Genomic DNA, 14,853 nt, shown 5'->3' with positions numbered 1-14,853 from the left:
CCATACACCACTGAAGATCCGGCCGCCCATCAGGCCGGGGAGGGACACAGAGGGGGACCCAGTGACGGCCCAAGGTGTACAGACGCTGTTGGCCATTTGAGAAGTTGACAGACAGCATGTGCTGCAGGAGGCTCTGTCTCAACAGGGAGATGGTGCAGCACCTGTGCCATGTCCTTGCGGACTTGGCAACCTGTGGCGGAGAAGGATGCCCACTCCCGGTGGCCTTTAAGGTCAGCACAGCCCTGAATGTTTATGCAATGGGTTCATTCCAGGGCTCAAGTGGGACATGTGCGCCATTTCACAAGCTACAGTTCTCAAGTGGTCTCATAAGATCACAAATGCTTTAATGCCCGAGCAGCTGACTATATCAACTTTGAGTTAGACTAAGACCATCAAGATGCACGGGCAGCAGGATTCTCTGCCATCGCCAGGGTTCCCCAGGTCCAGGTTGTAATAGATGGCACGCATGTCACTTTGTGTGCACTGGGCATTAGGGAGTGCCCTTCATTAACAGGAAGGCGTTCCACTCCCTGAATGTTCAACTCGTGTATAACCACCACCGCTGGATCATGTATGTGTGTGCATGATTGCCAGGGAGCGTGCATGACAGCTCTATCCTGAGACACATAGAGATTCCCGGCATCTTCAAGGGCCACCCCAGGATGAGGGGTTGGCTCTTGGGGAATAAGAGGTGCCTGCTGAAGTCCTGGCTGATGATCCCAGTGCAGAGGCCAGAGACCGATGCGGAGACCCAATATAACGAGGCCCATGTTGCCATTCCTGCTGTCATTGAGCGGTGCATCAGACTGCTAAAAATGCGGTTCTGATGCTTGGACCAATCTGGTGATGCGGGAACCCCAGAGGGTCTCCCACTTGTGGTGCTCTGCTGTGCCCTCCACACTTGGTCTTCAGTGGGGTGGCATGCTATGTCGCTACGTCTAGGCGTGTCCCCAGGATGCACATCAGAGGTGGAGGCACCCTGTGGCTTTTACTGCCCGTGGCTGGTATCCTCTGGGGGGCCCGGAGCCAGAGGGCTCCGGCCAACTTAACCGGTGTCAGTGGCATCACCGTGCCACCCAGTTCTGACCTCTGACCTTGAGACACACCGGTGTCAAGAGGGGAGATTCAGGTGAGATGGAGACCGCCGTCATCTCGTTGGTGTCTGGCATCAGGTTGGCCTCCAGCGCTCTCTCTCCCAGATGGTGTCTGGCCAGCCCTGGGGGTCTCAATGGGACTGAGCTGGAATGAGCTCCAGAGGCCTTTGCGTCCTTCGACCCTGCCTGTCCTGGCACCTCCCCATTGTCTGCACCGGTTTTACATCCTCAGCAATGTTCCCCAGTGACTGCTCCATGCTCTGCAATGTCTTGCCAATGTCCACCTGCGTCTGGGACATGTCCCTCTGCGACTGGGACATAATGAGAAAGCCCTCAGCCATGGTCGTCATAGATTGAGCCACGCCCTGGACACCACCACTCTTGATGCTGACAACGTGCTCGCGGCTTTCCACTGCGGTTGCCACCCGAGCAGTGTTGGCCTTGGTACCATGTATTGCCGGTGCCATGGTGCCATGTCCTGCGCCTGTAACCTTTGGGACTCCTCCAATCAGCTGTGTACTCGCCGGAGTGTCACTGATATCCCCTCCTAAATGTCATGACTGTGCCCAAGCATCTACATCAGCTCTGGGAGAACCTTGTCAGAGGCTCGGCATCTGACTGGGACTCAGCTGAGTCCTGGGATCCAGTAGACCTCTGAATTCTGACTCTCTTGGATGTTCCAGCCTCCACCTGATGTGCATCAGCAACTGTGTGGTGCTCACCAGGTTGTGCCCCAGAAGCCTGTCCACTAGTGTCGCCCACCGAGGTGTGTCTCCGTGTTGGTGGAGGGTGGGATGACAGCTGTGATGCCTCGATGGTGGTCTCCTCGGAGTTGTCCTCCGAGGTGTTCTCTTGGGTGATGGCAGGGGGCAACTCCGGATGGCCCGGCCCCATCAGGTAGGGATCTTGCATGACAATGGATATATGATCAGTGAGAGGGAAGGATCATTCTGTCTGTCATGACCAACTCACTTGAGACAGGTCACCTGTGTTGCTAACTTTGCCTTAGTTCAATTGCTCTGTTTTATTACCTTTGCTCTCGAGTCGCCAGATATCTTTATGATACCGCCACGAGGTTCAAGTCTGAGTAATGATCAATAATCCAATACACCGATTAGTGAGGTTCAAATCAAAGGACATTTATTATACACAGTAATCGCTACTCATGCACAAATTCTACGTCTAAGCTACTTCTACAACTAACAGGCCCATACTTAACTTTGAACTGGCCCACCAGGTCAGGGAAACAAATGGCCTTTTGTTCGGGTTCTGAGCCTGCGGGATTCGAAGTTGGTACAGATTGGTAGCTAGGAGTGCCTATCTCGCAGCGAGCGTTGAATTAAGACTTACGATTTCGATCTTCACTGCTCAGGTCATGGTCAATGCTGGTTCGTTGTAGCTGAGTGACCCGGGCTGGAAGAAGAGCGAAGAGGTGGAGAAGAAGAGAGCGATTTGAACTTGGGGCTCAATTCTTATAGTCCCCAGGGGCTTCCCGCCTTTCGGGGCGGACCCTGTACCTGGTCCCAAGTGATTGGACTTTGTCCCAATCGCTTGGTTCGATTTTCTCCAATGCTGGAGAGGTTCCCTGATCGATGGGCAGTCTTGAGGTGCTCGTTCACCTCCTTTTGTGTAGGCTCCTGCTGGCGCCGAAGAGTCTGGTTTTGCTTTGTGTGTCTAAATGTTGCTTATTGTTCCCGGGGATTGCTCATTAGTATGCAGATGGCTGTTGTTATGCTGATCGTTGCTGGAATCGATATTGTCTGGACTTTCCAGAGGTAAATACACAGCCAACCTGCAGCTGCTGGTTTTTGTCTTGTTGGCTGACTTTCCCATCAGCCTTTGCCGTTCGCCATTTTGAATCGGGAGTTGGCCATTTTAAGTGGCTACACCTGGGTGAACCTCGCTGTCGGTGACTGCTGTCTTTGGCCAACCCTGCGATCTCCAGGGCCCGTTCCTCATAGGGGGTGAGGACTCTGATGTCTGGAACCTCGCCGTCTGCCTGGGCCCTTTCTCGCCTGACATATGCCAACTTTTCCTGCGGGATGGAGACGGCATTGTGAGCCGTACGCTTGATGCTTCAAGAGGTGTCTATGGTAGGCGGCATGTGTTGGCGCCACTCCTGGGTTGTGCTGGTGGGTGCCAGGGTGTGCCGCAGCAGAGGCGCGGTAATATTGCTGTGGAGGAGGGGGGCGTGCGAGGTACTAGCCGCTGACTTGTTGGAGAAGGGCTGGCGGAGGACAGGAGGTGGGGCAGGCACGTCCGATGCCAGGGGCCGGTCTTAACTTACCACTGTGGCCCGGTGGAGGTAGTTAATCCTCTTCCGACATGGCTAAGCAGTCCTCCCGGTCATGCTGCCCGAACTGATGGCTGCTGCCACTACCTCCAGGCGGAATTGACGACCTTGTAGCTGAAACAGGGTGTCCCGTCTCACCTCCACAGCGTCCAGTACCTGGCCAGGTCGGCATCCCCGGATCATGGTGCAGGTCTATGTGGTGCTATGGTTGTGTGCTGCCTGAAAGTTAGAGGTAGCGTTTATGAGCTGCCCCCCCTTGTTAGCAGGGAGTTGCCAGGTGCGGTTCCAACAAATCAGCTGGCAGGACAGCCAGTTCCACCATGAAGCTCATGGGGGATAATATCTGGCACTAAGTGCCGTTAACTATGGGCCGCGGTCTCGCCGGTTCGGCCATCGGGGAGCACCCAGGAAGTCGCACCCAATATGACACACAGAACTTGCCCATTAAATAGCGTCCCACAGAGAGAAACCTCTCATCATTCACCAAATCAACAAAAGGTAACTCATCTCATATTGTGGAAAATCCTATTCTCTGCAAACAATATAAATCCTGTTCCAGACACCGTGAGAAAAAATGGCTGAGAATTCTTGCTAGTTATACACATGTGGTATCTTGGAATCTGTCAGGTGTGATTTTAAAAACAAATATGACAGAATTCTGTCATTATTCATCAAGTATCTCTATTGGAAGATCACGAAAGAAAGGTTTGGGGCAACACGGTGGCGCAGTGGGTTAGCCCTGCTGTCTCACGGCGCCGAGGTCCCAGGTTCAATCCCGGCTCTGGGTCACTGTCCGTGTGGAGTTTGCACATTCTCCCCGTGTTTGCGTGGGTTTCGCCCCCACAACCCAAGGTGCAGAGTAGGTGGATTGGCCACGCTAAATTGCCCCTTAATTGGAAAAAATGAATTGGGTACACTATTTAAAAAAAGAAAGGTTTGCTAACATTTTAAAGTTATTTATCGAATTTACAGACAGCAAGGGAGGATTAATTGAAGCAACCCTGATTTCTCCCCTCACTGCCCATACGCAGAGAGATTTTTCTACTTTTTGTTCCCCCTTAATAAGTGGTGGCTTATTTTCCCCAACCCTTAAACTTGGAGGGTTCCAATCCTGTATGAATAACTTGCACAGCAAACTGTAGAAATGCTATTGGGCGGGATTCGCTGGTCCCCCAACCGTGTATTTCTCGGCGACGCACCATTCACTGGCTGCAGGATTCCCACCGCTTATCAATGGAATTTCCCATGTGAAGCCACCCCACACTGCTGGGAAACCCGCAGGCCGGGGTACACTGCCTGCGAGAATAAAGAATCCCAACGGCCTGAGAATTCCAGCCAAAGTAAAAGGGTTGGTTTATTTCACACACACACAACCCAGGAAATCTGTTTATGGGTGGCACGATAGCACAGTGGTTAGCACTGTTGCTTCACAGCACCAGGGTCCCAGGTTCGATTCCCGGCTAGGGTCACTGTCTGTGCGCAGTCTGCACGTTCTCCCCGTGTCTGCGTGGGTTTCCTCTGGGTGCTCCAGTTTCCTCCCACATGTCCCAAAAGACGTGCTGTTAGGTGAATTGGACATTCTTAATTCTCCCTCCGTGTACCGAAACAGCCGCTGGAATGTGGCGACTAGGGGCTTTTCAGAGTAACTTCATTGCAGTGTTAATGTAAGCCTACTTGTGACAATAGTAAAGATTAGTATTATTAATATTAGAAGCAGGTAGTTTGTTTCCACTGGCGAGTGAAACTGGAACTAGTGGGCATAGCCTCAAAATAAGGGTGAGCAGATTTTGGAATGAGTTGAGGAGGAACTTCTCAGTGAAGCAGTTGAGGCTACCTTGTTAAATGTTTTTAAGGCAAAGATAGATAGATTTTTGAATAGCAAAGGAATGAAGGGTTATGGTGAGCCGGCGGGTAAGTGTAGCTGAGTCCACAAAAAGATCAGCCGTGATCTTATTGAATGGAGGAGCAGGCTTGAGAGGCCAGATGGCCTACTCCTGCTCCTAATCCTTATGTTCTTATAATGTTTGCCCCCTGGCCATTAAAGAGGGCTGAGGGAAAGGAAGATTTCTCAGGACAAATCAGTAAAGGTGCTGATTTGTTATGCTCTAGGTGTAGCATAAGAGGCTTCCTTGTGGTGCACTTGACAAAGGAAGGTTCAGACGTGGAGATAACTTCAACAAGCGTAAACTATTTACACTTCTATTACTCGGGTTCGACACTACTGCTAATCCTACTAGAGCTACCCAGATTGACTAACCAGTTGCTGCAATCCACGTGGTGGGCGTGATATTGAATCAACCCTGTGTCTGTACTCACTGACTGTCTCCACTGGAAAGAGGAAAATCATGTGTGTGGTGTCCTTTATATATGGGTTGGTGTAATGCCCTCCTGTGGTCGTGTCACCTCTATGTGTACCGTGAATGTCCATTGGTCGTGTCCTATCTAACTGATCTATTGGTTGAGTGTGTTTGTGTGTGATGTTTATGGTGCTCTCTCTCGTGTCTAGCTAGCCTACATGTATTTACATTAACCCCCCATGTACCCACAGTGATGCACATCACCACAGGTACAACTTGGGTTTTTTGTGTGTCCAGAGTCTGGAATCAGGGGCGAGATTCTCCGACCCCCCGCCGGGACGGAGAATCACCGGGGGCTGGCGTGAATCCCGCCCCCGCCGGTTACCGAATTCTCCACCACCGGATATTCGGCGGGGGCGGGAATCACGCCGCGCCGGTTGGCGCCCCCCCCCCCCCCCCCCCGCGATTCTCCGGCCCGGATGGGCCGAAGTCCCGCCGCTAAAATGCCTGTCCCGCCAGCGTAGATTAAACCACCTACCTTACCGGCGGCGCGGGCGGGCTCCGGGGTCCTGGGGGGGGGGGTGCGGGCCGATCTGGCCCCGGGGGGTGCCCCCACGGTGGCCTGGCCTGCGATCGGGGCCCACCGTGGGGGCACTCTTTCCCTTCCGCCTTCGCCACGGTCTCCACCATGGCGGAGGCGGAAGAGACTCCCTCCACTGCGCATGTGGGGAATGCCGCCCGGAGATGTCATTTCCGCGCCAGCTGGCGGGGCACCAAAGGCCTTTTTCGCCAGCTGGCAGGGCGGAAATTCGTCCGGCCCCAGCCTAGCCCCTTAAGGTTCGGGCTCGGCCCCTAAAGATGCGGAGCATTCCGCACCTTTGGGGCGGCGCGATGCCCGACTGATTTGCGCCGTTTTGGGCGCCAGTCGGCAGACATCGCGCTGTTTCCAGAGAATTTCGCCCCAGAAGTCTCATGGGATGTTCCTTCAGAGGAGAGGTTGACTGTTGCAGGGTGACCCATCTTTCCAGAAATGAGACCTCTACAAAGAAATAATGCCCATAGAGGTAAATTAATCTTGAAGATACCAGATCGGGCAGGGATTAGAAGAATGGGGGACCTGTTCATTGATGGGACGTTTGAGAGCCTAGGGGCGCTGGAGGAGAAGTTTGGGCTACTCCCGGGAAATGCGTTCAGGTACATGCAAGTGAGGGCGTTTGTGAGGCGGCAGGTGAGGGAATTTCCATTGCTCCCAGCACAGGGGATTCAAGACAGGGTGATTTTGGGCGTATGGCTCGGAGAGGGCAAGGTGTCGGCAATATACCAGGAGATGAAAGAAGAGGGGGAGGCTTTGGTAGAGGAGCTGAAGGGCAAATGGGAGGAGGAGCTGGGGGAGGAGATTGAAGAGGGTCTGTGGGCTGATGCCCTAAGTAGGGTTAATTCCTCTTCCTCGTGTGCCAGGCTAAGCCTGATACAATTTTTAAAAATACATTTTATTAAAGTTTTCAAACAAAATTTTTCCAATTTACAAATCAACATAAAAATAGTACAGTAACTGATAAATAACATTATTTAAATAATATTGTGAACTAACAAAGTAACAAAAAATAGTGCCCCCCCCCCCCCCCCCCCCCCCCCCCGGGCTGCTGCTGCTGACAATCTATTTTCCCTTAACGTTCCGCGAGATAGTCAAGGAACGATTGCCACCACCTGGAGAACCCCTGAGCCGATCCTCTCAGCGCAAATTTCATTCGTTCTAGTTTTATGAACCCTGCCATATTGTTTATCAAGGCCTCCACGCCGGGGGGGGTTTCGCTTCCTTCCACATGAGTAAGATCCTTCGCCGGGCTATCAGGGACGCAAAGGCTAAAATATCGGCCTCTTTCGCCTCCTGCACTTCCGGCTCTTCCGCTACCCCAAATATAGCCAAACCCCAGCCTGGCTTGACCCGGACCTTCACCACCTTTGAGATCACCTTTGCCACTCCCCTCCAGTACTCATCCAGTGCCGGACATGACCAGAACATGTGTGTGTGGTTCGCCGGGCTTCGCAAGCACCTCCCGCACTTGTCCTCCATTCCGAAGAACCTGCTCAGTCTTGCTCCCGTCATATGTGCTCTGTGTAGAACCTTAAATTGAATCAGGCTAAGCCTGGCACACGAAGACGAGGAGTTTACCCTGCTTAGGGCATCAGCCCACAGACCCTCCTCAATCTCCTCTCCCAGCTCTTCTTCCCATTTTCCCTTCAGCTCCTCTACCATCGCCTCCCCCTCGTCTCTCATCTCCTGATATATTTCGGACACTTTGCCCTCCCCGACCCATACCCCGGAAATCACTCTATCTTGGATCCCCTGTGTCGGGAGCAGCGGAAATTCCCTCACCTGTTGCCTCGTAAACGCCCTCACTTGCATGTATCTGAAATTGTTCCCCAGGGGCAACTCATACTTTTCCTCCAGCGCTCCCAGGCTCGCAAACGTCCTGTCTATAAACATCTCTCAGTTTCCTAATTCCTGCTCGTTGCCAGCTCTGGAACCCTCCGTCCATCTTTCCTGGGACAAACCTGTGGTTATTCCTGATCGGGGACCACACCGAGGCACCCGTCACCCCCCTGTGTCGCCTCCACTGTCCCCAGATCCTTCAGGTTGCCATCACCACTGGGTTTGTGCTATATCTTTTCGGGGAGAGCGGCAGCGGCGCCGTCACCAGTGCCTTTAGGCTCTTCCTTTACAGGACGCCATATCCAGCCTCTTCCACGCCGCCCCCTCTCCCTCCCTCATCCACTTACAAACCATCGCCACATTTGCGGCCCAGTAGTAGTCGTCCAGGCTCGGCAACGCCAGTCCCCCTCTGTCCCTGCTACGCTGCAGGAACCCCCTCCTTACCCTCGGGGTCTTCCCTGCCCACACAAAACCCATAATGCTCCTGTCTATTTTCTTGAAAAAGGCCTTCGTGATCAGAATGGGGAGACATTGAAATACAAAAAGAAACCTCGGGAGAACCATAATTTTTACCGCCTGCACTCTGCCCGCCAATGAGAGCGGCAGCATATCCCACCTCTTGAAATCCTCCTCCATCTGCTCCACCAGCCGCGTCAAATTAAGTCTGTGTACAGTTCCCCAGCTCCTAGCTACCTGGATCCCCAAATATCGGAAGCTCCTTTCCACTCTCCTTAATGGCAGGGCGTCTATTCCTCTTCCCTGGTCCCCGGGGTGTATTACAAAAAGCTCGCTCTTCATTTAGCCTGTATCCCGAAAAATCTCCAAACTCCCTCAATATCTGCATAACCTCTGTCATCCCCTCTACAGGGTCCGCAACATATAGCAATAGGTCATCTGCGTAGAGTGACACTCGATGTTCCTCTCCCCCTCTAACCACCCCCCTCCATTTCTTAGAGTCTCTCAACGCTATGGCCAGTGGTTCAATTGCCAACGCGAACAGTAATGGGGACAAGGGACACCCCTGCCTTGTTCCCCTGTGTAGCCGAAAATACTCCGATCTTTGCCTGTTTGTGACTACACTTGCCACTGGGGCCCCATATAGGAGTCTGACCCATCTGACAAACCCCTCCCCGAACCCAAACCTCCTCAACACCTCCCATAAATACTCCCACTCTACCCTATCGAATGCCTTCTCCGCATCCATCGCCACCACTATCTCTGCCTCCCCCTCCGCTGGGGGCATCATTATCACCCCCAGCAGCCGTCGAACGTTGACTCCCCTTTACAAACCCTGTCTGGTCTTCATGCACCACCCCTGGGACACAATCCTCTATCCTCGTCGCCAGCACGTTTGTCAGCAGCTTGGCGTCTACATTTAGGAGTGAGATAGGCCTATATGACCCGCATTGCAGCAGATCTTTATCCCGCTTCAGGATTAGTGATATCGTCGCCTCCGACATTGGCGAGGGTAGTATCCCCCCTTCTCTGGCCTCGTTAAAGATTCTCGCCAGCAGCGGGGCCAACAAGTCCACATATTTCCTGTAGAATTCCACCGGGAACCCGCCTGGTCCCAGGGCCTTCCCTTCTTGCATGTTCCCCAGTCCTTTAGTCACCTCATCCACCTCAATTGGCACCCCCAGATCTGCCACCTCCTGCTCCTCCACCCTCAGGAACCTTAGTTGGTCCAGAAACTGTTGCATTCCCTCTTTTCCCTCCGGGGGTTGGGACTTATATAGCCTCTCATAAAAGGTCTTAAACACCTCATTTACCCTCCCTGCTCTCCGCTCCCTAGTTCCCGTTTCATCCCTAACTCCCCCAATCTCCCTCGCCGCTATCCTCTTGCGAAGTTGGTGGGCCAGCAGCCGGCTCGCCTTTTCCCCATACTCATATCTCATCCCCTGTGCCTTCCTCCACTGTGCCTCTGCCTTTCCCGTGGTCAGCAGGTCAAACTCCGTCTGACGTCTTTGCCTCTCTCTATATAGTCATTCGTCCGGGGCCTCCGCATATCTTTTATCCACCCTCAAAATCTCCCCCACTAATCTCTCCCTTTCTTTGCCCTCTTGTTTCTCCTTGTGAGCTCTAATGGAGATCAACTCTCCCCTAACCACCGCCTTCAGCGCTTCCCATACTACCCCCACCTGGACCTTGCCATCGCCATTGACCTCCAGGTATCTCTCAATACATCCCCGCACCCTTCCACAGACCCCCTCATCCGCCAATAGTCCCACATCCAGTCGCTAGAGTGGGCGCTGCTCCCTCTCCTCTCCTAATTTCAGATCCACCCAGTGCGGGGCATGGTCTGAAACGGCTATGGCCGAGTACTCCGTTCCTGCCACCTTCGAGATCAGTGCCCTACTCAGAACAAAGAAATCTATCCGGGAGTATACCTTGTGGACATGGGAGAAAAAGGAGAACTCTTTGGCCAACGGCCTAGCAAATCTCCACGGATCCACTCCCCCCATTTGTTCCATGAACCACCTAAGCACCGTGGCCGCTGCTGGCCTTCTTCCGGTCCTGGATCTAGACCGGTCTAGCCCTGGATCCAGCACAGTATTGAAATCCCCCCCCCCCATTACCAGGCTTCCCACCTCCAGGTCCAGGATACGTCCCAGCATCCGCTTCATAAATCCCGCGTCATCCCAGTTCGGGGCATATACATTTACCAGCACGACCTTTCACTGCAATCTACCACTCACCATCACGTATCTACCCCCATTATCCACTACTATATTCCTAGCCTCGAACGACACCCATTTCCCCACCAGTATCACCAACCCCCTATTTTTTGCGTCCAACCCTGAGTGGAACACCTGTCCCACCCATCCTTTCCTTAACCTAACCTGATCCGCCACCTTCAGGTGCGTCTCCTGGAGCATGACTACATCCGCCTTCAGTCTTTTTAAATGCGCGAACACCCGGGCCCTCTTAATCGGCCCATTCAGGCCTCTCACATTCCATGTGATCAGCCGGATCGGGACCCCCCCCTGCCGACTAGCCATCCCCTATTCTAGGCCAGCCCCCCGTCCGGGTCCTGCGCACCCACCCATCCCCCAAGCGGCGCCTTCCCGTCCCGACCACCTCTACTCTTGCAAGCTCCCCCTTGCTCTCAGCAGCAGCAACCCAGTTAGTGTCCCCCCCCCCCCCCCCCCCGCTAGATCCCCATCTAGCATGGTTACTCCCCCCATGATGCTTCCGAAAGTCAGCTAACTAACTGACCCCAGCTTCTCCCGTTCTCTCTTTGACCCCCCCTGCGTGTGGAACTCTCTTCCTTCCTGCGCCTATCTTCCCGCCATCATCTCCATAGCGCGGGAAAAACCCCGCGCTTTCCTATCGGCCCCGCCCCCTATGGCGTAGCTCCCTCATTCCCCATCCCCCCTCTCAGTCCCTTTTTCCACTGGCGCCCACATTTCTCAGTGTCCCCCCATCCAGAGGAGAGAAATTCCCCATCTATCTTTTCAATACTATAAACCTCCCATTCCCCAATTTACACTTCTGTACCACAACCTCGTTGTTTCCCCCCTAACATCAGTCTTTTAGTTCTAGTCCAGTTTCTCTTCCTGGATAAAGGTCCATGCCTCATCCGCCGTTTCAAAGTAGTAGTGCTTGCCCTGATGCGTGACCCACAATCGCGCCGGCTGCAGCATCCCAAATTTTCTTTTCTTCCTGTGAAGCACCGCCTTGGCCCGATTGTAGCTCACCCTCCTTCTCGCCACCTCCACGCTCCAGTCCTGATACACTCGTATCACCGCATTCTCCCACCTGCTACTCCGTACCTTCTTGGCCCAGCTCAAAACAGCCTCTCTGTCCGTGAAGCGGTGAAATCTCACCACTATCGCTCTTGGTAGTTCTCCCGCCTTTGGTCTTCTCACAAGGACCCGGTGAGCCCCTTCCACCTCCAGGGGGCCCGATGGGGCCTCAGCTCCCATTAGCGTATGGAGCATCGTGCTCACATAAGCCCCAACGTCAGCTCCCTCCGTTCCTTCAGGGAGACCGAGAATCCGGAGGTTCTTCCTCCTCGAGCTGTTCTCCAGGGCTTCCAGCCTTTCGATACAGGTGCGTCTCCTGGAGCATGACTGTAGCGCCTCATGCGTCTCCGTTTTTACCACCAGGCCCTGTATCTCATGCTCGTTTTCGGCTGCCTTTGCCTTCACTCCACGGAGCCCTATCGCCTGGACCTTTTGTGTTTCCTTCAGCCCATTGATTGCCAATAACATCGGCGCCAGCACCTCCTTCTTTAGTTCCTCCACACACCGTCGGAGAAATTCCTGCTGGTCCGGGCCCCATGTCGCCTGGCCTCCATCCGCCGCCATCTTGCTTCTTCCTTCTCTTCTCTGCCGCTTCTCCAAAGGATCCTTCGCAATCTGGCCACTGCCACTGGTCTTTTCCATACACACCCGGGGGGGCACCTTCCTTCGTCACCCCACACTGGGTTTGGTCTGAAAAAAGTTCCGTTGGGGCTCCCGAAAAGAGCCAAAAGTCCGTTAGAACGGGAGCTGCCGAAACGTGCGGCTTAGCAGTGCATTGCCGCAACCGGAAGTGAGCCTGATACAATTTAAGGTCATTCACAGAACGCATATGACGGGGGCGAGGCTGAGCAGGTTCTTTGGGGTGGAGGACAGATGTGGGAGGTGCTCAGGAAGCCCGGCGAACCATGCCCATATGTACTGGTCGTGCCCGGTACTGGATGGGTTCTGGAGGGGAGTTGCGAGAACAGTATCTAAGGTGGTGAAAGTCCAGGTCAAGCCAAGCTGGGGGCTAGCACTATTTGGAGTGGCGGACGAGCCGGGGAGTGCAGGAGGTGAAAGAGGCCGGCATTCTGGCCTTTGCGTCCCTGGTAGCCCGGCGAAGGATCTTGTTAATGTGGAAAGATGCGAAGCCCCCCAGTGTGGAACCCTGGATAAATGGCATGGCAGGGTTTATCAAGTTGGAGAGGATAAAGTTTGCCTTGAGAGGGTCTGTGCAGGAGTTCTCCAGGTGGTGGCAACCGTTCCTAGACTATCTCGCGGAGCGTTAGATGAAGTTCGGTCGACAGCAGCAGCAACCAGGGGGGGGGGGGGGGGGAGATCTATTTCGGGGGGGGGGGGGGGGGGGGGGGGAGAAGGGGGGGGGGGGAAGGTTTTTTTTTCTGGGGGGCACTTGAGCAAGAAAATACATCAATGATCCGGAAAGTTGATATGTACGGGAGGACTCCAATGTACCAAGTTCTGTATTATATTGATTTGTCATGTTTATGTCTTGCTATGCGAGTTTTCCTTTCCTTTTGTTACGGGGGGGGGTTTGTATGGTTGAAAATTTTGTTGAAAAAAAAAAGAAGATACCAGATCCACTGTTCCAGTAATTCACAGTTTAGATAACGACAGGCAATTGTACCTGAACAGAGCCCTGTTCAATGTAAAGCTGGTGGATAGCAGCAGGCTGTTGCCTGGAGTTCCTCTTTTGGAGGTCAAACAGCGACTCGGGGTAACTTCCAAAGGCTTTGTAATTAAAGAAAATCAAATAGCTCATAGAAGAATCACGACAGCGCAGAAAGAGACCATTTAGATCATCGAGTCTGCACTGACTTTCTGAAAGAGCCCCATGTCCTCACCCTGTCCCAGTAACCCCACCTAACCTTTTTGGACACTAAGGGCAATTTAGCATGGCCAATCCACCGAACTTGCACATCTTTGGACTGTGGGAGGAAACTGGAGCACCCGGAGGAAACCCACGCAGGCACGGGGAGAAAGTGCAATCTCCACACAGTCACCCGAGGCCAGAATTGAGCCCGGGTCCCTGTGAAGCAGCAGTGTTAGCCACTGTATCACCATGCCACCACCACTGTATCACCATGCCACCACCACTGTATCACCATGCCACCACCACTGTATCACCATGCCACCACCACTGTATCACCATGCCACCACCACTGTATCACCATGCCACCACCACTGTATCACCATGCCACCACCACTGTATCACCATGCCACCACCACTGTATCACCATGCCACCACCACTGTATCACCATGCCACCACCACTGTATCACCATGCCACCACCACTGTGCCACCATGCCGCCTCAAGTCTCGGTCATGTGATACTGGTTTCAGGTTGACTACAATGGGATGATTTTAAACAATAAAACAGACAACAAGAACGTCACCTAGAAATACACTTAACTACCTTAATGGCTTTACACCATGGGCGAGATTCTCTGTCCCACCAGCCCCGTCTGTCGGCGCGGCGCGCCCCCGCCGGTAACGGGATTCTCCATTCCTGCAGCCGGCCATTGGTGTTTCCCATTGCGGCCACCCCACGCCATCGGGCGACCTGCGGGCATGTGTACTCTGCCAGCGAAGCGGGGAATCCGGCCGACAGAGAATCCCGCAGGCTATCTTTAAATTTACCCAGTTTCAAATCCCTTTCTTTTCCTACCTTCAGAGCTAAACCTCCCCAAACAACATCCCATAGGTTTTAAAACTATAGGCAAAATCCAGCAAGAGCTATCATACCAGGTCCTTATATCTTTAGGGGTTGATTCCAACTTAGCATCAAACAACTGGCTTTTTAAACAGGTTTTGTTTTCACCAAGCACACTTTGTTGGGAGTTGACAGGATGATGGTTGTGGTTGTTGGAGGTCAATCATCTCAGCTCCAGGACATCACTGTTGGTGTTCCTCAAGGTAGTGTTCCAGGTCCAGCCATCTTCAACTGCTTCATCAATGACCTCCCATCCATCATAAGACATAGGAACAGAAT

The sequence above is a fragment of the Scyliorhinus torazame genome, chromosome 21 (assembly GCF_047496885.1).
Source record: "Scyliorhinus torazame isolate Kashiwa2021f chromosome 21, sScyTor2.1, whole genome shotgun sequence".
In the NCBI taxonomy this organism is placed as follows: domain Eukaryota; kingdom Metazoa; phylum Chordata; class Chondrichthyes; order Carcharhiniformes; family Scyliorhinidae; genus Scyliorhinus; species Scyliorhinus torazame.
Note: the sequence above shows the minus strand (reverse complement) of the source record.